The following is a 26381-nucleotide window of genomic DNA, read 5'->3' as shown; positions in this document are numbered from 1 at the left end:
CCCCCCGCACAGTGTCCCCCGCACAGTGTCCCCGCACAGTGTCCCCCCGCACAGTGTCCCCCCGCACAGTGTCCCCCCGCACAGTGTCCCCCCGCACAGTGTCCCCCCCGCACAGTGTCCCCCGCACAGTGTCCCCCGCACAGTGTCCCCCCCGCACAGTGTCCCCCGCACAGTGTCCCCCCGCACAGTGTCCCCCCGCACAGTGTCCCCCCCGCACAGTGTCCCCCCCGCACAGTGTCCCCCCGCACAGTGTCCCCGCACAGTGTCCCCCCCGCACAGTGTCCCCCCCGCACAGTGTCCCCCCCGCACAGTGTCCCCCCGCACAGTGTCCCCGCACAGTGTCCCCCCGCACAGTGTCCCCCCCGCACAGTGTCCCCCCCGCACAGTGGCCCCCGCACAGTGTACCCCGCACAGTGTCCCCCCGCACAGTGGCCCCGCACAGTGTCCCCCGCACAGTGTCCCCCCGCACAGTGTCCCCCGCACAGTGTCCCCCCGCACAGTGTCCCCCCGCACAGTGTCCCCCCCGCACAGTGTCCCCCCGCACAGTGTCCCCCCCGCACAGTGTCCCCCCCCGCACAGTGTCCCCCCCGCACAGTGTCCCCCCCGCACAGTGTCCCCCCCGCACAGTGTCCCCCCCCGCACAGTGTCCCCGCACAGTGTCCCCCCCGCACAGTGTCCCCCCGCACAGTGTCCCCCCCGCACAGTGTCCCCGCACAGTGTCCCCGCACAGTGTCCCCGCACAGTGACCCCCCCGCACAGTGTCCCCCCCGCACAGTGTCCCCCCCCGCACAGTGTCCCCGCACAGTGTCCCCCCGCACAGTGTCCCCCCCGCACAGTGTCCCCCCCGCACAGTGTCCCCCCCGCACAGTGTCCCCCCCCGCACAGTGTCCCCCCCGCACAGTGTCCCCCCCGCACAGTGTCCCCCGCACAGTGTCCCCCCCGCACAGTGTCCCCCCCGCACAGTGTCCCCGCACAGTGTCCCCCCGCACAGTGTCCCCCCCGCACAGTGTCCCCCGCACAGTGTCCCCCCCGCACAGTGTCCCCCGCACAGTGTCCCCCCCGCACAGTGTCCCCCCCCGCACAGTGTCCCCGCACAGTGTCCCCGCACAGTGTCCCCGCACAGTGTCCCCCCCGCACAGTGTCCCCCCCGCACAGTGTCCCCGCACAGTGTCCCCGCACAGTGTCCCCCCCGCACAGTGTCCCCGCACAGTGACCCCGCACAGTGTCCCCCCCGCACAGTGTCCCCGCACAGTGTCCCCGCACAGTGTCCCCCCCGCACAGTGACCCCGCACAGTGTCCCCGCACAGTGTCCCCGCACAGTGTCCCCCCCGCACAGTGTCCCCCCGCACAGTGTCCCCCCGCACAGTGTCCCCCCCGCACAGTGTCCCCCCGCACAGTGTCCCCCCCGCACAGTGTCCCCCCCGCACAGTGTCCCCCCCGCACAGTGTCCCCGCACAGTGTCCCCGCACAGTGTCCCCCCCGCACAGTGTCCCCCCCGCACAGTGTCCCCCCCGCACAGTGTCCCCGCACAGTGTCCCCCCCGCACAGTGTCCCCCCCCGCACAGTGTCCCCCCGCACAGTGTCCCCGCACAGTGTCCCCGCACAGTGTCCCCCCCGCACAGTGTCCCCGCACAGTGTCCCCCCGCACAGTGTCCCCCCCGCACAGTGTCCCCCCCGCACAGTGACCCCCCGCACAGTGTCCCCGCACAGTGTCCCCCCGCACAGTGTCCCCCCGCACAGTGTCCCCGCACAGTGTCCCCGCACAGTGACCCCGCACAGTGTCCCCGCACAGTGTCCCCCCCGCACAGTGACCCCGCACAGTGTCCCCCCGCACAGTGTCCCCCCCGCACAGTGTCCCCCCCGCACAGTGTCCCCGCACAGTGACCCCGCACAGTGTCCCCCCCGCACAGTGTCCCCCCCGCACAGTGTCCCCCCCGCACAGTGGTCCCCGCACAGTGTCCCCCCGCACAGTGTCCCCCCCGCACAGTGTCCCCCCCGCACAGTGTCCCCCCAGCACAGTGTCCCCCCCGCACAGTGTCCCCCCCGCACAGTGTCCCCCCGCACAGTGTCCCCCCGCACAGTGTCCCCGCACAGTGTCCCCGCACAGTGTCCCCCCCGCACAGTGTCCCCCCCGCACAGTGTCCCCCCCGCACAGTGTCCCCCCCCGCACAGTGTCCCCGACAGTGTCCCCCCCGCACAGTGTCCCCGCACAGTGTCCCCGCACAGTGTCCCCCCCGCACAGTGTCCCCGCACAGTGTCCCCGCACAGTGTCCCCCCCGCACAGTGTCCCCCCCGCACAGTGTCCCCCCCGCACAGTGTCCCCGCACAGTGTCCCCGCACAGTGTCCTCCCCGCACAGTGTCCCCCCGCACAGTGTCCCCCCCGCACAGTGTCCCCCCCGCACAGTGTCCCCCCCGCACAGTGTCCCCCCCGCACAGTGTCCCCCCCGCACAGTGTCCCCCCCGCACAGTGTCCCCCCCGCACAGTGTCAGATGTCTCCACTACTCTGGGGGTAGCCTCCAGGACAAACATGGTTGGGTTTATGTTATGATAGGATGTTTGCTGCATGCTATACAGTCTAATGCAGCACAAGGATGTGACACTCAATGTAGAAGAGGATGAAGAATCCTCCTGTTCCTCAGAGGAAGGAGAGGAGAGCAAGGGGACACTGAGGCTGAGACCTGTCAGATGCAGGATCGAGGGATGTTGCAGAGGAACAGGGTCTTATTGCAAACAGGAACCAATCATTCAACAGTGGTTCAGCTCATAGTTCCCTCAGGAGATAGTGAGCAGACATACCGCTACCACTGGACAAAACCTGGCCCTTAACCATGACAGTGGCCAAGTAAAGCAACACAGTCAGCATATGTGCAAAGTCTGCTGTCTGCAGTATCCAGGTCCCTTATGGAGATAATGATGACAACTGTATGAATAATTGCAATTTGTGATTGTATCTATCTATTATCAATTACAGAACAATTTTGCTGGAGTTAAAACATGGATCAGCAAATGTTCTGGACTATGTTAATGTTCTAAACCACACACTGACCCACTGAGTGAGCTGTTTAGTGCCTTCACACTCGGAGACTCCTACACAGCGCTTTCCTTGTCGCCTTGGAGAATGTCTTTCCCCATCCTCAGCCGTGAGGAACGTATTCACAGAATCATAGAATTTACAGTGCAGAAGGAGGCCACTCGGCCCATTGAGTCTGCACCGGCCGCTGGAAAGAGTACTTAAGCCCAGGCCTCCACCCTATCCCCGAAACCCAGTGACCCCACCTAACCTTTTTGGACACTAATGGACAATTATCATGGTCAATCCACCGGACCTGCACATCTTTGCACTGTGGGAGGAAACCGGAGCACCTGGAGGAAACCCACGCACACATGGGGAGAAATTGCAGACTCCGCACAGGCAGTGACCCAGTGAGGAACTGAACCTGGGACCCTGGAGCTGCGAAGAAACTGTGCTAACCAATGTGCTGCCGTGCTGTTGGTTGGCCTCCTCATTCAGGGACCTGTTGGGGCAATGACTGGGTCTGCAAAGCCTGCATTGATACAGGGGTAGACATCAGTGATTGGCTCACAGATGGTGCCCTGATGGAAACCGAGATTCTCTCATTTTGCAGGGAAGCCTGACATCAGCCCTTGGTGTGGCCTCACGCTGGTTCAAAGAGATGTAACAGCAATACCTTTGGGCCACCTGCAAGATAATATTGTTCACCATTCCGTCTACAGATCTTGGTGCACTTGCACCAGTTACAGATGTTGCTGCATGTGTCTCTCCATGAGGTTGGCCATTCTCAGATGGAGATCAGACATTCAACAGTAATGTGATCAATTCTAGGCTAATGGTGGCAGAGAGGGCGGAATTTCAGTCTCACTGTCCCCCACCCATTTGGAGAAAATGGAAAATTCAATAGAAGTCGGACCTGCTGGATTCCCTTCTGTGATTGGTCCAATCTCTATGCTGCTCTGTGTCACATTTATAGAAAGACAAACAGCCAGGTTTTAATTGATTTGCTTTATTTTATGGAGATGCAGAAAGTCGGGGATTGTGTACATTTGCTGGAACTGGTTGATTGTATATCTGGTTTAATTCGGAGATCCCTGCCGCTTCATGAGTTTCTGATAACTTTCATCTCTGCAGTCGATAACTCTGAGAAACAGAATGAAACACAAGGAGTTCTCCTCAATCAACATGGATGGAATCATCTAGAAAGCTTGGAAAGGGCCGGATTTTACAGCCCTTCCTGCCGGCACGGTCTTCCAGTTCCACCCATGGTGAGCCACCATAGTGGGTTCCCTGCCGGCGGAATGGGCCATCCAGGCAATGTGCTGGATTCCCCCTTCTCCTGGTGGCCCTGACTCCTGCTGTGATAATTGGGGGCAACAACATCAATATATATTCACATCACACCGATCACATAAGGACAACCTCCCAAGATGCATTGTAAGGACATTAACAAAATTAGACATGTAGCCACATGAGGAGATAGTAGGTCAGAGTGGGATTCATGGAGTTTCTAACGGAGGAAAGTGAGGCAGAGAGCGGTAGAGATGTTTTTTATTTTGTTCCCAAGATGTGGGAGTCACTGGCTAGGCCGCCATTTATTACCCATCCCTAATCCATAGAATCCACTGACCCTCCACGTCACCTAAGCCCATTCCCCCCTCCTATCTCCATTACCCCACGCATTGATCACGGCCAATCCACCTAACCTGCACATCTTTGTGGGAGGAAACCGGAGCACCCGGAGGAAACGCACGCAGACACGGGGAGAACGTGCAGACTCCACACAGACAGTGACCCGAGTCCCGGATCAAACCCGGGTCCCTGTTGCTGTGAGGCAGCAGTGCTAACCACTGTGCCACCGTGACCTTGTGGAGATGGTGGTGAGCTGCTTCTCAAACCGCTGCAGTCCCTGTGGTGTAGGTACACCCACAGTGCTGTTAGGGAGTTTCAGGTCTCTCCCAGGATTGTGCCAATATCACGGGATTTATGCCCGGCACAACGCGGCCACAAGATCACCCCCATTGTGTGCAGCTTTGATTGCTTTATCTCACAGAGGATATACTTGTCATAGAGGGAGTGCATTGTGGGTCCCTGATTCCTGGGATGGCAGGATTATCGCCTGAGGAGAGATTGGGTTAACTGGGTCTGTATTCACTGCAATTTAGAAGAATGAATGGAGATCTCATTGAAATATAAAATTCTGAACGGGCTGGGTGGACTGGACATCGGGGTATTGTTTCCTCTGGCTGGGGGGGGGGGGGGGGGGGGGTCGAAACAAGGAGTCACAGTCTCAGGATACAGGGACGGCCATTTAGGACTGAGATAGGAGACATTTCCTCACTTAGAGGGTGGTGAACCTGTGGAATTCTCTCCCACAGAACGCTGGATACCAAGTCACTGAATATATTGAAGAAGGAAATGGATACGTTTCTCCACTATAAAGGCAACAAGTGGCACAGGGAGAGAGCTGGAGGACGGAGTTGTACAGGGAGAGAGCTGGAGGATGGCACTGTACAGGGAGAGAGCTGGAGGATGGAGTTGTACAGGGAGAGAGCTGGAAGATGGCATTGTACAGGGAGAGAGCTGGAGGATGGTGTTGTACAGGGAGAGAGCTGGAGGACGGAGTTGTACAGGGAGAGAGCAGGAGGATGGGGTTGCACAGGGAGAGAGCTGGAGGACGGGGTTGCACAGGGAGAGAGCTGGAGGACGGGGTTGTACAGGGAGAGAGCTGGAGGATGGAGTTGTACAGGGAGAGAGCTGGAGGATGGCATTGTACAGGGAGAGAGCTGGAGGATGGAGTTGTACAGGGAGAAAGCTGGAGGATGGCGTTGTACAGGGAGAGAGCTGGAGGATGGAGTTGTACAGGGAGAGAGCTGGAGGATGGCGTTGTACAGGGAGAGAGCTGGAGGATGGCGTTGTACAGGGAGAGAGCTGGAGGATGGAGTTGTACAGGGAGAGAGCTGGAGGATGGGGTTGTACAGGGAGAGAGCGGGAGGATGGAGTTGTACAGGGAGGGAGCTGGAGGATGGTGTACAGGGAGAGAGCTGGAGGATGGTGTTGTACAGTGAGAGAGCTGGAGGATGGCGTTGTACAGGGAGAGAGCTGGAGGATGGAGTTGTACAGGGAGAGAGCTGGAGGATGGCACTGTACAGGGAGAGAGCTGGAGGATGGCACTGTACAGGGAGAGAGCTGGGGGATGGGGTTGTACAGGGAGAGAGCTGGAGGATGGTGTTGTACAGGGAGAGAGCTGGAGGATGGCATTGTACAGGGAGAGAGCTGGAGGATGGCGTTGTACAGGGAAAGAGCTGGAGGATGGCGTTGTACAGGGAGAGAGCTGGAGGATGGTGGTGTACAGGGAGAGAGCTGGAGGATGGAGTTGTACAGGGAGAGAGCTGGAGGATGGCGTTGTACAGGGAGAGAGCTGGAGGATGGCGTTGTACAGGGAGAGAGCTGGAGGATGGCGTTGTACAGGGAGAGAGCTGGAGGATGGTGTACAGGGAGAGAGCTGGAGGATGGAGTTGTACAGGGAGAGAGCTGAAGGATGGTGTACAGGGAGAGAGCTGGAGGATGGAGTTGTACAGGGAGAGAGCTGGAGGATGGTGTTGTACAGGGAGAGAGCTGGAGGATGGAGATGTACAGGGAGGGAGCTGGAGAATGGAGTGGTACAGGGAGCGAGCGGGAGGATGTGGTGGTACAGGGAGAGAGCTGGAGGGTGGCGTTGTACAGGGAGAGAGCTGGAGGATGGAGTTGTACAGGGAGAGAGCTGGAGGATGGAGTTGTACAGGGAGAGAGCTGGAGGATGGAGTTGTACAGGGAGAGAGCTACAGGATGGCATTGTACCGGGAGAGAGCTAGAGGATGTGGTTATACAGGGAGAGAGCTGGAGGATGGCGTTGTACAGGGAGAGAGCTGGAGGATGTGGTTGTACAGAGAGAGAGCTGGAGGATGGCGTTGTACAGGGAGAGAGCTGGAGGATGGCGTTGTACAGGGAGAGAGCTGGAGGATGGCACTGGACAGGGAGAGAGCTGGAGGATGGGGATGTACAGGGAGAGAGCTGGAGGATGGGGTTGTACAGGGAGAGAGCTGGAGGATGGAGTTGTGCAGGGAGGGAGCTGGAGGATGGGGTTGTACAGGGAGAGAGCTGGAGGATGGCATTGTACAGGGAGAGAGCTGGAGGATGTGGTTGTACAGGGAGAGAGCTGGAGGATGGAGTTGTACAGGGAGAGAGCTGGAGGATGGCACTGTACAGGGAGAGAGCTGGAGGATGGAGTTGTACAGGGAGAGAGCTGGAGGATGGCGTTGTACAGGGAGAGAGCTGGAGGATGTGGTTGTACAGAGAGAGAGCTGGAGGATGGCACTGTACCGGGAGAGAGCTGGAGGATGAGGTTGTACAGGGAGAGAGCTGGAGGATGGGGTTGTACAGGGAGAGAGCTGGAGTATGGCATTGTAGAGGGAGAGAGCTGGAGGATGGGGTTGTACAGGGAGAGAGCTGGAGGATGGCGTTGTACAGGGAGAGAGCTGGAGGATGGAGTTGTACAGGGAGGGAGATGGAGGATGGGGTTGTACAGGGAGAGAGCTGGAGGATGGCGTTGTACAGGGAGAGAGCTGGAGGATGGGGTTGTCCAGGGAGAGAGCTGGAGGATGGAGTTGTACAGGGAGGGAGCTGGAGGATGGGGTTGTACAGGGAGAGAGCTGGAGGATGGCGTTGTACAGGGAGAGGGCTGGAGGATGTGGTTGTACAGAGAGAGAGCTGGAGGATGGGGTTGTACAGAGAGAGAGCTGGAGGATGGAGTTGTGCAGGGAGGGAGCTGGAGAATGGAGATGTACAGGGAGAGAGCTGGAGGATGGGGTTGTACAGGGAGAGAGCTGGAGGATGGAGTTGTACAGGGAGAGAGCTGGAGGATGGTGTTGTACAGAGAGAGAGCTGGAGGATGGCGTTGTACAGGGAGAGAGCTGGAGGATGGCGTTGTACAGGGAGAGAGCTGGAGGATGGAGTTATACAGGGAGGGAGCTGGAGGATGGTGTACAGGGAGAGAGCTGGAGGATGGCGTTGTACAGGGAGAGAGCTGGAGGATGGGGTGGTACAGGGAGAGAGCTGGAGGATGGAGTTGTACAGGGAGAGAGCTGGAGGATGGTGTTGTACAGGGAGAGAGCTGGAGGATGGAGATGTACAGGGAGGGAGCTGGAGGATGGGGTTGTACAGGGAGAGAGCGGGAGGATGGGGTTGTACAGGGAGAAAGCTGGAGGATGGCGTTGTATAGGGAGAGAGCTGGAGGATGGCATTGTACAGGGAGAGAGCTGGAGGATGGAGTTGTACAGGGAGAGAGCGGGAGGGTGGGGTTGTACAGAGGGAGAGCTGGAGGATGTGGTTGTACAGGGAGAGAGCTGGAGGATGTGGTTGTACAGGGAGAGAGCTGGAGGATGGGGTTGTACAGGGAGAGAGCTGGAGGATGGAGTTGTACAGGGAGAAAGCTGGAGGATGGAGTTGTACAGGGAGAAAGCTGGAGGATGTGGTTGTACAGGGAGAGAGCTGGAGTATGGCACTGTACAGGGAGAGAGCTGGAGGATGGGGTTGTACAGGGAGAGAGCTGGAGGATGGAGTTGTACAGGGAGAGAGCTGGAGGATGGTGTTGTACAGAGAGAGAGCTGGAGGATGGCGTTGTACAGAGAGAGAGCTGGAGGATGGCGTTGTACAGGGAGAGAGCTGGAGGATGGAGTTATACAGGGAGGGAGCTGGAGGATGGTGTACAGGGAGAGAGCTGGAGGATGGCGTTGTACAGGGAGAGAGCTGGAGGATGGGGTGGTACAGGGAGAGAGCTGGAGGATGGAGTTGTACAGGGAGAGAGCTGGAGGATGGTGTTGTACAGGGAGAGAGCTGGAGGATGGAGATGTACAGGGAGAGAGCTGGAGGATGGAGTTGTACAGGGAGAGAGCTGGAGGAGGGCGTTGTACAGGGAGAGAGCTGGAGGATGGAGTTGTACAGGGAGAGAGCTGGAAGATGGGGTTGTACAGGGAGAGAGCTGGAGAATGGAGATGTACAGGGAGGGAGCTGGAGGATGGAGTGGTACCGGGAGAGAGCTGGAGGATGGGGTTGTACAGGGAGAGAGCTGGAGGATGGGGTACAGGGAGAGAGCTGGAGGATGGAGATGTACAGGGAGGGAGCTGGAGGATGGGGTTGTACAGGGAGAGACCGGGAGGATGGGGTTGTACAGGGAGAGAGCTGGAGGATGGCGTTGTACAGGGAGAGAGCTGGAGGATGGAGTTGTACAGGGAGAGAGTGGGAGGATGGGGTTGTACAGAGGGAGAGCTGGAGGATGTGGTTGTACAGGGAGAGAGCTGGAGGATGGGGTTGTACAGGGAGAGAGCTGGAGGATGGAGTTGTACAGGGAGAAAGCTGGAGGATGGAGTTGTACAGGGAGAAAGCTGGAGGATGTGGTTGTACAGGGAGAGAGCTGGAGTATGGCACTGTACAGGGAGAGAGCTGGAGGATGGGGTGGTACAGGGAGAGAGCTGGAGGATGGAGTTGTACAGGGAGAGAGCTGGAGGATGGAGTTGTACAGGGAGAGAGCTGGAGGATGGAGTTGTACAGGGAGAGAGCTGGAGGATGGAGTTGTACAGGGAGGGAGCTGGAGGATGGGGTTGTACAGGGAGAGAGCGGGAGGATGGAGTTGTACAGGGAGGGAGCTGGAGGATGGTGTACAGGGAGAGAGCTGGAGGATGGTGTACAGGGAGAGAGCTGGAGGATGGTGTTGTACAGTGAGAGAGCTGGAGGATGGCGTTGTACAGGGAGAGAGCTGGAGGATGGAGTTGTACAGGGAGAGAGCTGGAGGATGGTACTGTACAGGGAGAGAGCTGGAGGATGGCACTGTACAGGGAGAGAGCTGGAGGATGGGGTTGTACAGGGAGAGAGCTGGAGGATGGTGTTGTACAGGGAGAGAGCTGGAGGATGGCATTGTACAGGGAGAGAGCTGGAGGATGGCGTTGTACAGGGAGAGAGCTGGAGGATGGCGTTGTACAGGGAGAGAGCTGGAGGATGGTGGTGTACAGGGAGAGAGCTGGAGGATGGAGTTGTACAGGGAGAGAGCTGGAGGATGGCGTTGTACAGGGAGAGAGCTGGAGGATGGCGTTGTACAGGGAGAGAGCTGGAGGATGGCGTTGTACAGGGAGAGAGCTGGAGGATGGTGTACAGGGAGAGAGCTGGAGGATGGAGTTGTACAGGGAGAGAGCTGAAGGATGGTGTACAGGGAGAGAGCTGGAGGATGGAGTTGTACAGGGAGAGAGCTGGAGGATGGTGTTGTACAGGGAGAGAGCTGGAGGATGGAGATGTACAGGGAGGGAGCTGGAGAATGGAGTGGTACAGGGAGCGAGCGGGAGGATGTGGTGGTACAGGGAGAGAGCTGGAGGGTGGCGTTGTACAGGGAGAGAGCTGGAGGATGGAGTTGTACAGGGAGAGAGCTGGAGGATGGAGTTGTACAGGGAGAGAGCTGGAGGATGGAGTTGTACAGGGAGAGAGCTACAGGATGGCATTGTACCGGGAGAGAGATAGAGGATGTGGTTGTACAGGGAGAGAGCTGGAGGATGGCGTTGTACAGGGAGAGAGCTGGAGGATGTGGTTGTACAGAGAGAGAGCTGGAGGATGGCGTTGTACAGGGAGAGAGCTGGAGGATGGCGTTGTACAGGGAGAGAGCTGGAGGATGGCACTGGACAGGGAGAGAGCTGGAGGATGGGGATGTACAGGGAGAGAGCTGGAGGATGGGGTTGTACAGGGAGAGAGCTGGAGGATGGAGTTGTGCAGGGAGGGAGCTGGAGGATGGGGTTGTACAGGGAGAGAGCTGGAGGATGGCATTGTACAGGGAGAGAGCTGCAGGATGTGGTTGTACAGGGAGAGAGCTGGAGAATGGAGTTGTACAGGGAGAGAGCTGGATGATGGCACTGTACAGGGAGAGAGCTGGAGGATGGAGTTGTACAGGGAGAGAGCTGGAGGATGGCGTTGTACAGGGAGAGAGCTGGAGGATGTGGTTGTACAGAGAGAGAGCTGGAGGATGGCACTGTACAGGGAGAGAGCTGGAGGATGAGGTTGTACAGGGAGAGAGCTGGAGGATGGGGTTGTACAGGGAGAGAGCTGGAGTATGGCATTGTAGAGGGAGAGAGCTAGAGGATGGGGTTGTACAGGGAGAGAGCTGGAGGATGGCGTTGTACAGGGAGAGAGCTGGAGGATGGAGTTGTACAGGGAGGGAGATGGAGGATGGGGTTGTACAGGGAGAGAGCTGGAGGATGGCGTTGTACAGGGAGAGAGCTGGAGGATGGGGTTGTCCAGGGAGAGAGCTGGAGGATGGAGTTGTACAGGGAGGGAGCTGGAGGATGGGGTTGTACAGGGAGAGAGCTGGAGGATGGCGTTGTACAGGGAGAGGGCTGGAGGATGTGGTTGTACAGAGAGAGAGCTGGAGGATGGGGTTGTACAGAGAGAGAGCTGGAGGATGGAGTTGTGCAGGGAGGGAGCTGGAGAATGGAGATGTACAGGGAGAGAGCTGGAGGATGGGGTTGTACAGGGAGAGAGCTGGAGGATGGAGTTGTACAGGGAGAGAGCTGGAGGATGGTGTTGTACAGAGAGAGAGCTGGAGGATGGCGTTGTACAGGGAGAGAGCTGGAGGATGGCGTTGTACAGGGAGAGAGCTGGAGGATGGAGTTATACAGGGAGGGAGCTGGAGGATGGTGTACAGGGAGAGAGCTGGAGGATGGCGTTGTACAGGGAGAGAGCTGGAGGATGGGGGTGGTACAGGGAGAGAGCTGGAGGATGGAGTTGTACAGGGAGAGAGCTGGAGGATGGTGTTGTACAGGGAGAGAGCTGGAGGATGGAGATGTACAGGGAGGGAGCTGGAGGATGGGGTTGTACAGGGAGAGAGCGGGAGGATGGGGTTGTACAGGGAGAAAGCTGGAGGATGGCGTTGTACAGGGAGAGAGCTGGAGGATGGCGTTGTACAGGGAGAGAGCTGGAGGATGGAGTTGTACAGGGAGAGAGCGGGAGGATGGGGTTGTACAGAGGGAGAGCTGGAGGATGTGGTTGTACAGGGAGAGAGCTGGAGGATGTGGTTGTACAGGGAGAGAGCTGGAGGATGGGGTTGTACAGGGAGAGAGCTGGAGGATGGAGTTGTACAGGGAGAAAGCTGGAGGATGGAGTTGTACAGGGAGAAAGCTGGAGGATGTGGTTGTACAGGGAGAGAGCTGGAGTATGGCACTGTACAGGGAGAGAGCTGGAGGATGGGGTTGTACAGGGAGAGAGCTGGAGGATGGAGTTGTACAGGGAGAGAGCTGTAGGATGGTGTTGTACAGAGAGAGAGCTGGAGGATGGCGTTGTACAGAGAGAGAGCTGGAGGATGGCGTTGTACAGGGAGAGAGCTGGAGGATGGAGTTATACAGGGAGGGAGCTGGAGGATGGTGTACAGGGAGAGAGCTGGAGGATGGCGTTGTACAGGGAGAGAGCTGGAGGATGGGGTGGTACAGGGAGAGAGCTGGAGGATGGAGTTGTACAGGGAGAGAGCTGGAGGATGGTGTTGTACAGGGAGAGAGCTGGAGGATGGAGATGTACAGGGAGGGAGCTGGAGGATGGAGTTGTACAGGGAGAGAGCTGGAGGAGGGCGTTGTACAGGGAGAGAGCTGGAGGATGGAGTTGTACAGGGAGAGAGCTGGAAGATGGGGTTGTACAGGGAGAGAGCTGGAGAATGGAGATGTACAGGGAGGGAGCTGGAGGATGGAGTGGTACCGGGAGAGAGCTGGAGGATGGGGTTGTACAGGGAGAGAGCTGGAGGATGGGGTACAGGGAGAGAGCTGGAGGATGGAGATGTACAGGGAGGGAGCTGGAGGATGGGGTTGTACAGGGAGAGACCGGGAGGATGGGGTTGTACAGGGAGAGAGCTGGAGGATGGCGTTGTACAGGGAGAGAGCTGGAGGATGGAGTTGTACAGGGAGAGAGTGGGAGGATGGGGTTGTACAGAGGGAGAGCTGGAGGATGTGGTTGTACAGGGAGAGAGCTGGAGGATGGGGTTGTACAGGGAGAGAGCTGGAGGATGGAGTTGTACAGGGAGAAAGCTGGAGGATGGAGTTGTACAGGGAGAAAGTGTCGTGGTTCCCCAGGACGACAATTTGTTTGTACCTATTCAAATATTAAAACACAGAGAGTCTGAGGAGCGATCTTCCAAGCAGTGAACTTTATTTTTCTTAGCATGAGAAAAACAGAGCTGAGATTGTCCGGAGCAATCTAAAAAAGCTTCAGGGCTTACCGCCTTTTATGTGCATTTTAACTCCATGATTCAAGCTCTTATCTTAATTTACAGCCGTCTTATCTGCTTTCCTTACTTTGGCCACTATTGTTTACATTAAGCCTCTCAGCCTAGCAGCCATAAGTCAGTTCTTATCTCATCTTTGTCTAAACTTTCTTCTTGTGAAACAGACAGTTCTGCTGACCAAGGCCGAATGTATAGAAAAACAGACTCCTTTATAGCCCTTATTTATGGGCAACCATTTTAGTTAAGCCCTGAGCTGTTCATTGTTCTTCCAAGTGACTGTTTGTATTTTAAATGCTATTTCTCTGGGTCTGCTGCTTTAATCATATTAACTATACTTGATTACATTAGGTCACACAAAGTTATCCTGAGTTCACACTCATCTCAATACTCACCTAAATCTTACTTTATTATTTCACTAAAACCTATGATTCTAAACTTCGTATCTAACTCATACAATATCCAGTACAAATTCCCTTACATGTCCCCCCTTTGAGGCTATTCCCTAGCCTCACACAAATTACCAAGCTCAAATAATCCCCTTACTGGATCCCATTTACAATTTATTTTAAACACTTTTTGCAGGCAATGTGGAGGAGCCGAATACTTTGGTCAGGGAACAACGCCCCTAATTCTTCTTTATCATAATTCATCTATCCAGATTCGAATTCTCGGGTCGCTCCCCCAGATTGCTTGCTCCTAACAGCCATCAGCCAAAAACCTTCCCACCCTTGTCAAGGGAAGGAAAAAAGACTGATTCCTGTGTACAGACTAAGTTCTCCAAGTCTTTTGCGAATTTCAGTCAGGTGCTGTTGTTGGTACAAAGCAATCGTCCATTATTATAGTCCTTTCACAGAGTGACGAGTTTCCATCTCGACCAGGGTCATGGTGAATCCGCTCATCGGAGGCAGCTCAAGGTTTTCCCTTTCCTCCGTTTTTCCTCGCGAACGTGAGCTGCTTGTCACCATCATCTGCCGTGTTGCAACTCTGGTAAGGAAGGATCTCAGGGCGGGTAGAAAACAACAAAATATGAGTCCTAGAACGGTTATGATTGTGATTGCTACAGCTCCAGCTTTGGCGAACCATGCCCCCCATCTTCCAAACATCCTATCCAACCAATTCCAGGCTTCATGCCCAAACCCAGCATTTTCTTTCACTTCTGCCCTAAGATTCTTCAACTTATTCATGGCCCGTGTAAACGACCCCTCTGGATCAGTGTTGTTAGGGATAAATGTGCAACACTGATCTCCAAACATAACACAGACCCCTCCTTTCTTGGGTATAAGGGTTCTCTGATGCACATACCACACAATCTTTCCCCTCACTGGTTTTCTGACCTGTATACTCAGCCCATTTCCACCATCTGTTCCTTGTTGCTTTCTCCCAAATAGTATCCGTACTCACTGATCGCCTACGTCTTGTTTGTCTTAATACTCTACCTTCCTGATTCCGCACCCCTATATCATCTGCATCCCGCTTTCCCTTGTTACGGGTCAAGGAAGTCCCCCAGGGAAACAGTTTCCAAGTCCCATGTGGGGAACGAGGCCCTTTCCCCGTCCTCACCTCCCTCGGCACCGTGACTAACAGGCTCAGGCTGGGCATTTGTATCATCAGCCAGCTCATGCACAGAACCACTCTCATCATCATTTATTATTTCTGCTGTACTTTGGCTCTGCTCCTCCTCCTCACGATTCTCCTCGTGTAGTGCTATCTCTTCCTCGCTGCTACTTCTATCCACCCTACCTCTAACTTCAGTCTCCCTTCTCTCCCCTACCCCAGGTACCGTTCTGGTACAATGGTTCAAGTGATACCACAGTGTACTGCCTTCTACTTGCAACGCCGTGGGAGATACTCTGGTGACTTCAAACGGCCCTTCTCGTCTGGGTTCATGCCAACGTCTCCGGAACTTTCTGATGTATACTTGATCTCCCGGTGTGATCTGGTGTTCCGTGGCAGGGCTCTCCTCCTCCTTGGCCTTTTCCTGTTCAAAAATAGTTCTATGTATAAAAGTTAATTGTCGTACATACTCTCTTGCATCCTGATCTAAACACTCCAATGTGGGGCCCCCTGTTCCCCCGATCTTTGGCACCGGCATTACTCTTCCTGTCATCATCTCATGCGGGCTTAAATGTGTGATTCTGTTTTCCTGACTCCTGTACTGCATTAAAGCCAATGGCAGAGCATCTATCCAGTTTTTTCCTGTCTCACTACAAATTTTGCTTATTTTCGCCTTGAGGGTTCCGTTTGCTCTCTCCACCATTCCTTGGGATTGAGGATGATACACACATCCAAACCTCTGCTTTATACGGAGTGCTGAGAGTGTCTCTCTCAGTGCCCTCCCTATAAAAGCAGATCCATTGTCTGAACTTAATTGCATGGGTATGCCAAATCTTGGGATAATTTCTTTTGACAGGAAGTTAATTACCGTCCCAGATCCTTGATCTTTGGATGGCGTTGCTTCTATCCATCTGCTGAATCTATCAATAATCACTAGCATGTATCTTTTTCCTCTTACCACCTTTCCCATATCCACATAGTCCATGCATAGATGTTTAAACGGCCCTTCAGGAATGGGTATGTGCCCTATTGGGGCAGTAATGCCCTTCCTGATATTATTCTGAGCACACACCTCACACAGACCTAGTATGTAGTCAATTGAGTTTTGCAGGTATGGTGACCAGAATCCTTCTTTCTTAATCTTCCTAGCCACTTCTCCTCTCGCACAGTGATCCACCCCGTGTGCTTCACTAATTAGTACGGTTAGTAATGATGTGGGTGCTATGATCAACCCTTCCCCATTTCTCCATATTTTGTCATGTTGTCCCTGTAATGCTCCTCTCTCTCTCCACATTGTTTTTTCTGCTACAGGGGCTTCTTCCTGTAATTGTGCCACATCTTCTAATGTGATTTGAGGTTCGATATTCCCCACACCTGGCCCTGGGTGCGGCCTTGCTATTTCTACTGGGGCTATCGTAGCCTCAATGTACCCTGATGCTTCTTTAGCTGCCTTGTCAGCTTTGGTATTTCCCTGTGTGATGTTATCTGTTCCCTTTTTATGCGCCTGACACTTAATTATGGCTAATTCCCTTGGGCCCATCATAGCCCTTATTAAAGCCCTGATTTGAACTTCGTGTTGAATTGGTCCTCCTCCGCTTTTCATAAATCCCCTTTGCTTCCATATTGCCCCAAAAAGGTGACAAACCCCGTGGGCATAGGCTGAATCAGTATAAATTTCCACTGCTTCCCCGTTTGCTAATTCACATGCTCTTGTCAGTGCTTCAAGCTCCGCTAACTGGGCTGAGCATGGCTGCTCACATTCTTTTGCCTCCACTACCTCAAATGTTTTCCCTTTCTGTTCAACTACTGCATAGCCAGCATGATTTCCCCTATGATCCCTATGGCACGAGCCGTCAACATACAACGTTCTCTTTTCTTCTGTGTTTAACCTATCTGCCTTCAGATCTTTCCTCAGTTTCATAAACGCTCTTGTCTCTCTCACACACTCATGCTCCTCTCCCTCATGTGGCAATGGCATATAGTCAGCTGGGTTGGCCCTATTGCACTTTACTATCGTAATGTCCGGGAATGTGGTCAGCATTTGAAAATGATGAATTCTAGCCGGCGTCAGAACAAACTTCCCTTTTTCAATCAATTCAGCTATTTTATGGTATACATGTATGTTTATCGGATATCCCATTGTGACCGTAGCTGCCTTTTCGTACGCCCACCAAGCTGCTGCCAGGCCTTGATAACACGGCGGGTATCCCATTGCTACGTCATCTAGCTTGGTACTATAATATGCTACAGTCTGCCTTCGCCTTCCCTTGCAACTTTCCTGTGTTAACACTGCTGTAGCAAATCCTGCTTCTCTGTTACTCACAAATAAATCAAAGGGCTTGTCATAGGTCGGTAAAGCCAATGCTGGTGCCTGTGCCATTTCACTCTTTATATTCTCAAATGCTTCTAGCGCATCTTTGTCCCATTTTAGTTTGGCTTTTAATTCGTCACACCCTGCCTCCTTCATTATCTTTCGTAGTGCCTGCGTTTTTTCTGCATAGTTTTCCACCCATTCTGAACTGAAGCCTGTCATTCCCAAAAATGTCATCATTTGTCCCACCGTCTGTGGTTTCGGAATTTTCAGTACTGCTTCTATTTGCTGTGAAGCTATCCCCTTCTGCCCTGCGGATATTTCTCTCCCCAAGTATTCTACCTTTCTCTGGCACAGCTGCAGCTTCTTCCAGGATACTTTATGACCCCCCTCTGCTAGTCTTTTCAAAAGTTTTAAACTATCCTTCCTGCATTGTTCTTGTGTCTCTGTGCATAATAGTAAATCATCCACATACTGTAGCAGTGTTCCTTCCAACTGTATTCCTTCTAAATCTGCTTTCAACACCTGATTGAATACATGTGGGGAATGTTTAAATCCTTGGGGCATTCTATTGTATGTGTATTGTTTCCCCTCGTACGTAAATGCAAAGAGATACTGACTTTCTGGAGCTAGTGGCACACTAAAAAATGCTGAACATAGGTCGATTACCGTAAACCATCTACTTTCAGGTGGTATATTTGTCAGCAAGGTGTAAGGGTTTGGAACTTCTACGGGCATATCTTCCACTACCTCATTAATTGCCCTTAGGTCATGCACCAATCTCCATTTTTCTCCGTCCGCCTTCTTTACTGGTAGGAGCGGGGTATTACACCTACTCCGGGTTTCCTTTAATACCCCTGCTTCTATCAATCCCTTAATCGTTTCTCTAATTCCTTCAATTGCTTCTGTCTTGATTGGGTATTGTGGTCTATAGGGCCCCTGGCGTCCTGTCTTTAATCTGACTTCAACTGGATTAGCGTTTTTAACCCTCCCTACATCCGTGTCCTGTCTGGACCACAACTCCTGTGGGAGGGAGTTCAAATCCTGCTCTAAGCTCTCTCTCCATTCCCGCTCCTGTTTCTCCCTTTGCACTCCTATTGTTATCTGCTTTGGTGTCCCAAGCATCCTAACATCCAAAATTATTTTCGTCATTTGTCCATCGCTGGACGTCCAAATATCTGCACTATCTGTCTGTACAAATTCTAAGTCTTGCGCTCTTAACACCATGGGTCCTAGGTCCTTTGATCTATATCCCGGATTAACTTTCAATGTGACATGTGGCTCCGCCCCAGGTACAGAGAACCATTTGTCAATCCATTCATTCCTAACGATTGCGAGGGCCACTCCCTCTAGTCCAATTAAAATACTTCCTGACTTTATTTCCTGTTCTCGTCCTGCCTCCTTTTCCCATTTCTCTTGTATTTCAGGTGCCTGTCCTTCATCAAATATCATTGTACTATGTAATTCTGTTCTCGGCCACTTGGCTTGTGGAACCCAAGTGTCTATAAGTTTTCCCCAGACTGTCCAGATCTGTTTTTTAATTTGTTCCTCTATATCTCCCAGCCAATATACATTAACCCCTTCCTTTCCTGGTACCTCAAGTGAATACATTCCCATCAAATCAATTCCTTGTTCGGTACATTCTAATTTCAGTCCCAGACCTAGGATTGCGTCCCTTCCCAATAGATTTAAAGGAGTTTTATCATATACTAAAATAGGTACATGGGTAGTTTTATTTCCAATGGTAATAGGCACCGGCATCGTCATTTGAGCTAGTGTTATTTTCCCCGAGAACCCCACAGTTTTTACAAACCGGTTTGACAATGGTAGGTGATCCGCATATTTCGTTTGTATGCACGTACAGGTGGCACCGGTGTCTATCATCATGGGGACCTCGATCCCGCCTACTCTAGCATTAACTATAGGTTCCTGCTCTGCGGTTTCTGTTATTTGTACGTATTGTCCTACCATTTCGGGGTTCTCTGGGCCTCTCTATGCGAAACTCTGATGGTTCCCCGGCCCTTGAAACATCGGGACGCTGTTCGGCGACCCTTGGATCAGCTGTTGGCCTGCCTGTTGCTGGTTTTCTCCCTGTCTGGTGGAATTCCGCAGGCAATTCCTTTTTATGTGACCTGTCTCCCCGCACCCCCAGCACACACCTGGAGGGCCAGGCAGTGGTCCCTGTCTCGGAGTTTGATAATTAACCTGTCCCTGTCCTCTCTGATTCTGAAAGGGTGGCCTACCACCTCCCTGTCTTTTCCCATTTTTATTCCAGTCAGTCTGATTTTGTAGGGCGTATCGGTTTTGATAATTTAGGCTGTGGGCTTCTGGGTTTATGGGCAGTGGGAAGGCAGAAATGTTATAGGTTACGATGGGCTGGCCTCCATCTCCGCTTCCCCCTATTATTAGTGCAGGTATTTCCCCTGGCTTCTGTTCCACCATCATCGGTGCTATTTTTCTGGGCGTGAGATCTTCTTTTGCCTTTAGCTTATCTTTGTTTTTGATCTCCTCCAATTGTGCCTGAAGGAGTTTACGTTGTATCTCCTTCAGCTGTTTGTCTGCATTCTTTTCATCTTTGCGATGTCTTTCTACTGCATGGGCAACATAATCCACAAACTCCCGGTAACTTTTTGAGTCCAAGCCCACTACATCCTCCAGTTTTGTTTTAGCTGAGACTGGCAGGCCCTCTAGAATTGCAGCCCGGAACATGGAGTTGGTCAGCGGGTCTGTTAGAATGTCCCTCTCCGTGTCCCTTTTCCACCTTTTTAATTGATTTTCCACATACACAGCTGCATTCTCCTCCTCTCCCAGTGGCTCTCCCCTTAGGGTTTTTACATCCATTCGATTGGGGTACATATTCCTTAGTGCCTGCCATATGTCTTGTCGGTACGGGTCCATTAGTGTCCCGTCTACGTTTGGGTCATGAGCTGCGGTCTGGATTCCGGCACGTCTCATTACTTCTGCCATTTGGTCCATTCCTAGCACTTTTGTCAGGAGAGCTTTGATGTCACCCAGTGCCATCCTTTTTCCCACCATTCCTGCTTCCAACTGTCCAATCCACCTTCCAGCCCCATCCAAAATATTGGGTAATTCATTAATTAGATTAGGCAAATCCTGACCTGACCAAGGGATATACTGTGCTCTGCCACCTTTCAGAATCACCGGGAACACCTTTTTCTTTCTTTTTTCCACCTCTGGAAACTTTACAGTTTGGTGTCTTACCCGCGTCGATTTTCTTTGTTCTCCTAACACTGATTGTCCCCCTTCGCTGTCACTACTTTCTCCTGTCTCTCCTTCCGTCTCTTCCTCGACTCTTACTGGGTGCTCCCACGTCCATGCATCCCCCTTTTCTCGTCTTTCTGCCTCTTTGCGCCTTTTCCCACATTTTTCCTCTATGCTTCTTCTTCTTCTCTTTCCTTTCTGCTGGCTTTGACCCTCTTTCCTTCTATTTTTCCCTGTGACGCCTCCCTTTCACCCTCGCAAGAATCAGGACTTGTTTGTCCCTCATCTTTTCTTCTATCATTCTCTCCCTCCTCTTCTCGTTCCTTTTCTTTTTCCATTCCCTTTTTTGCCCATTCCAACAGGTCTATTACATCTACTTCGTCCTGCAACTGCTTTCTCTTTTGGCTTAACTCATCCAACTCCTCTTCTGTTTTCCTCGTCTCTTCCTCTACACCTTTTTTCTTTTCTAGCTCCCTTCGTTCCCAATCCTCCATCGTCATCGGTTTTGTGTCAAATGCTCCCTCAAAATTCATCGTGCCTGATATAACTGGATATAGTCCCGTGGAACCCTGTTCCTCTGAGTATGGGGGCGGGACTACATTTGGATCTTCTAATTTTGCTTTTTCCTGAAGTTGCACTGGCATTTGCATCCATATTTCCCTCCATGCCCTTCTCCTTTCTTTCCCTTCCTTTTCAAACAATGCCAGTATCTCTAGTTCTTTTTCTCGTTTCTCCTTTCTTTTCTTAGATTTATCTTTTATTTTGTAGTTCTTTATCATTCCCTTCTGGTCCTCACATCTCTCTACGCACCATGTGCCTTCCTCCGGCCACGGTGTATTAGTTTTACTTGTTCTGTTGGCCCATTTTTTAGAAACGTGTTTTATGTCTCCCCTGAGGGCTGGGAATTTATCCCCTAATGTTTCCACTGGTATTTTAACTTGGTGTGCCATTACTTGTCTTTTCGGATTACTGTCACAATTTTTATCACTTAATCCGTCAGAGTTGGGTGTTACAGTGATTATTACTTGCTGTGTCGTTTTTCCGTGTTCAGTCCCCTGTTTACCTTTCTCTTGGGTTTCTCTTGACAATATCTGTAATTCTAACCGGGGTCTCGATATCCACTTCCCCGTAGTCCCCTGTCCCGGCTCTATCTTCCTTTCCCGGGCTAGAGGGTAGTAGGTTTTTACGTGCTTGTCTATGTCTATAGAAACCCTATATCGATCAGATTCCTTTATTAATTTCCCTAGAGTTTCCAAGTTTATTTCGTCTATCCAATTCCTATCGGCTATTCTTTCCCACTTTACATACGGCCACTCGTTCTCTACCTCTTTTAAGTTAGTTATATGTGTAATTTCTCCCCAATCCAGTGTTGCTTCCGTTTTTGTTATTTTCCTTTCTTAATTCCCTGACTAATCTTCCTTCCCAATCGATTATACCACTCTTTCCGCTAGGCGGTTTTGTCAGTGTGACCTTTCCACGTTGTTAGTTATTACCCTACCTGTGTTCCGACTCTCCTTCTTATTTCTGTCCTCCACGCTGCTGTCTCAGACCAGTTTGTTCAAATTGGTCTTTTACTTTCTCTATTCTAGCTGTTAATCCCCCCCTCCGGGGTTAGGTTCCCCTCCTATGCTTTTGACTACCGTATTAGGTCAGAGAGTGATCTCTCACTGATCTCTCTCCCTCTCGGCTGACGTCCGTTACCCGAGGTCCTGGGTAGGTTTGGACTGGCAGATTTTCCCCACACTTACTCTCTTCTGGGCAAGTCGTATCCTGGAAAAACCCGCTCCAAACCGGTTGACTTAACCTAATTGCATTACCTTAGCGTTCGGTCTTTTTCTCGTCTCCCTTTTTACCCACTCACAGACAATACAGTATTCACAGTGCGCTTTGCATGCAAAACTCTACTCTTCAGATCAGACTCAGTCTCTCAAAACTATTTTACCCAATTTGGTTTTAGTTATGCAGGATATCTTTGTGGTTGGGGAGATCCAGGACCAGCAAAGAGCTGAGTGCGCCGGGCCTCGAGATCCCTTTTCTGACAACAAGGATTTACGTGCAATACAAATCTGCTTACCTTGCTGTCAGAATGCCGGCTTGGGATGTCCAGCCCCGGTCGAACCTTCGCCTCCGCCACTCCTTCCAGATGCTTTTCTGGGCGATCTCTCACCAACCCTGCTTCGCAGCGCCAATTTTGTCGTGGTTCCCCAGGACGACAATTTGTTTGTACCTATTCAAATATTAAAACACAGAGAGTCTGAGGAGCGATCTTCCAAGCAGTGAACTTTATTTTTCTTAGCATGAGAAAAACAGAGCTGAGATTGTCCGGAGCAATCTAAAAAAGCTTCAGGGCTTACCGCCTTTTATGTGCATTTTAACTCCATGATTCAAGCTCTTATCTTAATTTACAGCCGTCTTATCTGCTTTCCTTACTTTGGCCACTATTGTTTACATTAAGCCTCTCAGCCTAGCAGCCATAAGTCAGTTCTTATCTCATCTTTGTCTAAACTTTCTTCTTGTGAAACAGACAGTTCTGCTGACCAAGGCCGAATGTATAGAAAAACAGACTCCTTTATAGCCCTTATTTATGGGCAACCATTTTAGTTAAGCCCTGAGCTGTTCATTGTTCTTCCAAGTGACTGTTTGTATTTTAAATGCTATTTCTCTGGGTCTGCTGCTTTAATCATATTAACTATACTTGATTACATTAGGTCACACAAAGTTATCCTGAGTTCACACTCATCTCAATACTCACCTAAATCTTACTTTATTATTTCACTAAAACCTATGATTCTAAACTTCGTATCTAACTCATACAATATCCAGTACAAATTCCCTTACAAAAGCTGGAGGATGTGGTTGTACAGGGAGAGAGCTGGAGTATGGCACTGTACAGGGAGAGAGCTGGAGGATGGGGTGGTACAGGGAGAGAGCTGGAGGATGGAGTTGTACAGGGAGAGAGCTGGAGGATGGAGTTGTACAGGGAGAGAGCTGGAGGATGGAGTTGTACAGGGAGGGAGCTGGAGGATGGGGTTGTACAGGGAGAGAGCTGGAGGATGGCGTTGTACAGGGAGAGAGCTGGAGGATGTGGTTGTACAGAGAGAGAGCTGGAGGATGGGGTTGTACAGGGAGAGAGCTGGAGGATGGAGTTGTGCAGGGAGAGAGCTGGAGAATGGAGATGTACAGGGAGAGAGCTGGAGGTGTCGCGTTGTACAGGGAGAGAGCTGGAGGATGGGGTTGTACAGGGAGAGAGCTGGAGGATGGAGTTGTACAGGGAGAGAGCTGGAGGATGGGGTTGTACAGGGAGAGAGCTGGAGGATGGCGTTGTACAGGGAGAGAGCTGGAGGATGGAGTTGTACAGGGAGAGAGCTGGAGGATGGTGTTGTACAGAGAGAGAGCTGGAGGATGGCGTTGTACAGGGAGAGAGCTGGAGGATGGAGATGTACAGGGAGAGAGCTGGAGGATGGCGTTGTACAGGGAGAGAGCGGGAGGATGGTGTTGTACAGGGAGAGAGCTGGAGGATGGAGTTGTACAGGGAGAGAGCTGGAGGATGGAGATGTACAGGGAGAGAGCTGGAGGATGGAGTTGTACAGGGAGAGAGCTGGAGGAGGGCGTTGTACAGGGAGAGAGCTGGAGGATGGAGTTGTACAGGGAGAGAGCTGGAAGATGGGGTTGTACAGGGAGAGAGCTGGAGAATGGAGATGTACAGGGAGGGAGCTGGAGGATGGAGTGGTACCGGGAGAGAGCTGGAGGATGGGGTTGTACAGGGAGAGAGCTGGAGGATAGTGTACAGGGAGAGAGCTGGAGGATGGGGTTGTACAGGGAGAGAGCTGGAGGATGGGGTTGTACAGGGAGAGAGCTGGAGGATGGGGTTGTACAGGGAGAGAGCTGGAGGATGGCATTGTACAGGGAGAGAGCTGGAGGATGGGGTTGTACAGGGAGAGAGCTGGAGGATGGAGTTGTACAGGGAGAGAGCTGGAGGATGGAGTTGTACAGGGAGGGAGCTGGAGGATGTTGTTGTACAGGGAGAGAGCTGGAGGATGGCGTTGTACAGGGAGAGAGCTGGAGGATGGCGTTGTACAGGGAGAAAGCTGGAGGATGGAGTTGTACAGGGAGGGATTGTACAGGATGGGGTTGTACAGAGGGAGAGCTGGAGGATGGAGTTGTACAGGGAGAGAGCTGGAGGATGGGGTTGTACAGGGGGAGAGCGGGAGGATGGGGTTGTACAGAGGGAGAGCTGGAGGATGGAGTTGGACAGGATGATAAAAGAGGTGGGGGGTGGCATTGTTAATTAGAGATAGTATAACAGCTGCAGAAAGGCAGTTCGAGGGGGATCTGCCTACTGAGGTAATATGGGTTGAAGTTAGAAATAGGAAAGGAGCAGTCACCCTGTTGGGAGTTTTCTATAGGCCCCCCAATAGCAACAGAGATGTGGAGGAACAGATTGGGAAACAGATTTTGGGAAGGTGCAGAAGTCACAGGGTAGTAGTCATGGGCAACTTCAACTTCCCAAACATTGAGTGGAAACTCTTTAGATCAAATAGTTTGGATGGGGTAGTGTTTGTGCAGTGTGTCCAGGAAGCTTTTCTAACACAGTGTGTAGATTGTCCGACCAGAGGGGAGGCCATATTGGATTTAGTACTCGGTAATGAATCAGGGCAAGTGATATGTTTGTTAGTGGGGGAGCATTTTGGAGATAGTGACCACAATTCTGTGACTTTCACTTTAGTAATGGGGGGGAATAGGTGCGTGCAACAGGGCAAGGTTTACAATTGGGGGAAGGGTAAATACGATGCTGTCAGACAAGAACTGAAGTGCATAAGTTGGGAACATAGGCTGTCAGGGAAGGACACAAGTGAAATGTGGAACTTGTTCAAGGAACAGATACTACGTGTCCTTGATATGTATGTCCCTGTCAGGCAGGGAAGAGATGGTCGAGTGGGGGAACCATGGTTGACAAGAGAGGTTGAATGTCTTAGAACATAGAACAGTACAGCACAGAACAGGCCCTTCGGCCCTCCATGTTATGCCGAGCATTGTCCGAAACCAAGATCAAGCTATCCCACTCCCTGTCATTCTGTTGTGCTCCATGTGCCTATCCAATAACCGCTTGAAAGTTCCTAAAGTGTCCGACTCCACTATCACAGCAGGCAGTCCATTCCACACCCTAACCACTCTCTGAGTAAAGAAGCTACCTCGGATATCCCTCCTATACTGGACCCGGTATTGGGGAATGATCCCGGCCAGGTGGTTGATGTTTCAGTCAGTGATTACTTTGGGAATAGCGATCACAATTCCGTAAGTTTTAGAATACTCATGGACAAGGACAAGAGGGGTCCGAAAGGAAGAGTGCTAAATTGGGGAAAGGCAGAGTATAACAAAATTCGGCAGGAGCTCGGGAATGTGGATTGGGAGCAGCTGTTTAAGGGTAAATCCACATTTGAAATTAGAATTAGAATTAGAACAGTACAGCACAGAACAGGCCCTTCAGCCCTCAATGTTGTGCCGAGCAATGATCACCCTACTCAAGCCCACGTATCCACCCTATACCAGTAACCCAACAACCCCCATTAACATTATTTTTTTTAGGACACTAAGGGCAATTTAGCCTGGCCAATCCACCTAACCTGCACATCTTTGGACTGTGGGAGGAAACCGGAGCACCCGGAGGAAACCCACGCACACACGGGGAGGACGTGCAGACTCCACACAGACAGTGACCCAGCCGGGAATCGAACCGGGGACCCTGGAGCTGTGAAGCATTGATGCTAACCATCATGCTACCATGCTGCCCCTGTGGGAGTCTTTTAAGGAAAGGTTGATTAGAGTGCAGGACAGACATGCCCCTGTGAAAATGAGAGATAGAAATGGCAAGATTAGGGAACCATGGATGACGGGTGGAATTGTGAGACTAGCTAAGATGAAAAAGGAAGCATACATAGGATCGAGGCAACTCAAAACTGATGAAGCTTTGGAGGAATATCGGGAAAGTAGGACGAA

At 52.2% G+C, this 26381-nt stretch overlaps 1 protein-coding gene across 1 annotated transcript in view; it reads right to left on the bottom strand.

Annotated features, from left to right (window-relative positions):
• Positions 1-4004: 4004 nt before the first annotated feature.
• The window catches only part of LOC119965728, a 74409-nt gene continuing 52032 nt past the window's right edge, over positions 4005-26381 (bottom strand). The window contains exon 8 of the mRNA XM_038796491.1: positions 4005-4158. The gene's annotated coding sequence lies outside the window, so the exon portion shown is untranslated. The remainder of the gene's footprint in view (positions 4159-26381) is intronic.

The sequence above is a fragment of the Scyliorhinus canicula genome, chromosome 5 (genome assembly GCF_902713615.1).
Source record: "Scyliorhinus canicula chromosome 5, sScyCan1.1, whole genome shotgun sequence".
Taxonomy (NCBI): Eukaryota; Metazoa; Chordata; class Chondrichthyes; order Carcharhiniformes; family Scyliorhinidae; genus Scyliorhinus; species Scyliorhinus canicula.
This window is presented reverse-complemented; position numbering and strand designations above follow the sequence as displayed.